This window comes from Cyprinodon variegatus, unplaced genomic scaffold (assembly GCF_000732505.1).
Source record: "Cyprinodon variegatus isolate N-32 unplaced genomic scaffold, C_variegatus-1.0 Scaffold808, whole genome shotgun sequence".
Taxonomy (NCBI): Eukaryota; Metazoa; Chordata; class Actinopteri; order Cyprinodontiformes; family Cyprinodontidae; genus Cyprinodon; species Cyprinodon variegatus.
This window is the reverse complement of record NW_015151261.1, coordinates 166,589-170,088: the sequence shown is the minus strand read 5'-3', so window position 1 is coordinate 170,088 and position 3,500 is coordinate 166,589.

The following is a 3,500-nucleotide window of genomic DNA, read 5'->3' as shown; positions in this document are numbered from 1 at the left end:
TGTCTCTTCTTCAGCACACCTGAGTCAAATTATTGCTTTTCATCCTCAGCAACCTCCTTAGTGATCAGTAAACTTTCAGGTTTCTCAATTTAGTTAAAATTTACAAAGACAAATCAAATACAGTCAGATTGGTAAGAAATGTTTCTATCTAATGAGATCCTGCCGATTGCATTAGTCATCGACTTTGCAGGGTTTGCTTCTCTAGCAATGGTACACTTTGGCTTGCATTGTGTCGTTGACTTAGAGCATAAAAGTACAGATTCATGAATACTTTCTATGTTAAAAAATATAAAGTTAAACTAGCTCCATTAGTGGCTCTTTCTAGGAAAGAAGCAGTCAATCTGATGAGGTCTGAGTCAGTTTTAATATCAGAAAGTATGGAAGAGAGCACGTACAGTTAGTCAGAGTAAAAGCTGAGCATGGAGCTAAATCGGTCTAAAAGATTCACATATGTGTAAAATGAGATCCACGAGCCTAAAACAAGATCAGTAAATGTACATATTGATTCGCAAATGTGCTTCACACAAAGCTCCAATGTGTGCCTTGACATTTATAAATGTATTAAAAAGTTTCTCACATTTACAGCATTCATCGTAAACCAGTAATAATACACTGCACATGCACACATTTTAAATGTCAAGGTACACATTTAGCCTTGTGTGATCCACATTTGTGAAGTGAGATGTTCAATTACATATCTTGTTGAGACCGATTTAGCTCCATATTTTATCTTTTCTAAAACCACTTTTAATGTGAGTTTAGGATCATCAATCCATTTAAATCCATTTCCCACATTTCCTCTGACAGAATATAGAGTCCGAAACATTAACTAGTTGGGACCAAGTATGTATAAGTTAAAAAAGATAAAAATCACCTTTTGACAAAGTTTTGTTTAAATTAAGCAAAGCTGTTTGCCTTTGGGTTGACTAAACATTTAGTTCTTACTATCTTCCTCTAGTTTTATTTTAACATTCATCTTTATCCTCCCATATTTGTTTGTTGTTCTTTGTACGGCTCAGTGTTGATGTGTCCCTTCTGCTCTGCTGCTAAACTCCCAGATTGTTTATAAGGTCAATAAAATGAGAAGAACTGCAGGAGGAACGTCTCATCGTCCTTTTGTAGAGCTATTTGTTTTGACACTGCAAGGTGACAAGAACAATTATTCTGGTAACATGAGCTGTCAGGTCAGACCCCCCAACAGAGAAACAATAATAACCACCAATCTACCAAAGTGCTGTACTATAGTAATATTAGGACTCTTGCTCCATTTGACTTCAGCTCCACATTTACATTTACAACCACTTATTTATAGACACTTTACAAAAAAAGACAAAAAGATCCTGTTCACATTACTTAAATCAAACCTTTATTATAGTGAGAAATAACGGGTGAACATAGAACGACAGGAAGCATACAGTACTTTAACAGAAACAGACCCAGTAGGGGGATTTATTATAATACAGTCTAGTAAAATAGAAACAAGTCCCAGCAAATGTCATCTAAAGGCAATTAACATGAGAGCTTTAATACAGAAACATGTAACAGAATTTAACACAAACAGAATCAAATCGAAACACAAACATCCAGTCCAGTCCAATCCTATTTACAATATGGTGAAGATAAATTCAGCTTATTATGGTGTTTAGAGAAAGGTCTTCAATCCAAGGAAGCTCAGCCAATCACAGACAGTCGTTAATTTTGCAGCAGTCCCTCCTGAGCAAAGAAGTGGTCACAGTGGAGAGGAAAACTAGCTTCAAACAGGAAGGAACCTCCATGTCAGCACCCATCTACTGGCGTCCAACAGGCACAGAGAAGCCGGTCCAAGGAGCAGATGATTCATCTGGAAAAGAAGAACAGGAGTTAGTGAACAAAAAGACAAGACTGTGACATTTAAACACATAAACACTGGGAGAGGTCTAACTTTACCAATAAAAGATGGAAACACACAGGGAGATCCTAAAGCCAGCATTCATGTAGGCGAATCACTGTCCCCCAGACGTCCGCGCTTATATTTTTTATATTTATATTTTTTAAAAACAAAGCAGAGTGTGTATGAAGTCATCCGCGCATCGGACTGGAGTTGTGATAGGCAGCCCGGGCCACAGGCGGCTACGCTCTACCCCTTCTATTCATTCGGAGAGCTAATCTGAATCGTTCAATTTCATTTCGAGAGCGAGATCATCTGTGGTAGTAGCACTAGAAATTTTCCATTCATTTAAGTAAAACTAGCAGCAGTTCAGCGGACAGGATGAATGAATGTAGCCGGCGCGCGGATGACGTCATACACACTCCGCTTTGTTTTTAAAAAATACAAATATAAAAAATATAACAGCGGATGTCTGGGGGACAGTAATTCGCCTACATGTAATGAATGCTAGCGTATCATAAATGATAAATTATGAACAGTGTAGTTTGTGCCTTCAAGTCATTGCCCATAGAAAGAAGTTACTTAGATATAACCTAATGGAATATCTTCAGAACAGCTCCAAATTACACAAAACTCATATGGGTGAGTAGAACATGATGTAATAACGGAAAATCAAGGGCCCAATGTAAAAAACAACGGCGTTCCCCTTTAATCAATAAGGACATCAATCTGTGAGCTAAAACAACTCATTTAAAAAAAACAATGCTAGTGGTTTGGTTAGTGTTAAGATAAAAAAAAAAAAACTATTGTAAAAGATCACATACATACAAAAATACATCAAGACAAACATTTATATATGAGACAAATGTGTTCTCCTGTCTCTGCATCAGCCTGAGGACCATTTTTCTGACTTCACATTGAGGACTGATTGTTGTAAGGGGAACATTTTGCTGGTCCTCACCAGCTATCTTGCTGATGACTAAGTTTAGAACAAAAAAACTACAATATCCTTTCAAATCACAAGACTACCATGAAATTGTAAGTTTATTTTAAATCTAAATGTTTATTTCACTGATAAATAGGGCTTAGAATTTTTATTTTCAGAAAGTTATCATTACAAAAAATAATTAGCTCTAAATGGTCCATTTATTTAGTTTAGTTCTACCACGTCCCCTGCAGTTAAACTGTGCTCCCACTAGGGGGCACACACCCCCACTTTGGGAACTAAGACATTAAGATTAGTTCAGATTAAAGGACATTTTAAACTGTCAGTAAAAATTGTTTTCATTAAACACATACTACCAAATTAGAAATAGTTTTGATCTATTAGATAGATTTCTTTGTCAGAAAAAAATAAAGTTTCATTGGCTGATCTGGTAACATAATCATCAATTTTTGAAGTTATTTTACTATAAGCAGAAAATTATCCTAAATAACAGAAATAAAGGCTTGATAACATCAAGCTTTAAATTTTTGATCTATAATTTCTCAGAATCAGAACCAGAAAATCATCATCAAAAAATGGCGTTTCCCCTTTAACAGAAGTGCTAACTGAAGACAATGGATGCTTGGAGAAAATGCCTGAAAAGTCTTCATTCGGTCGTTTCTCTGCTTTAATAAGTTCAAAAAAAAA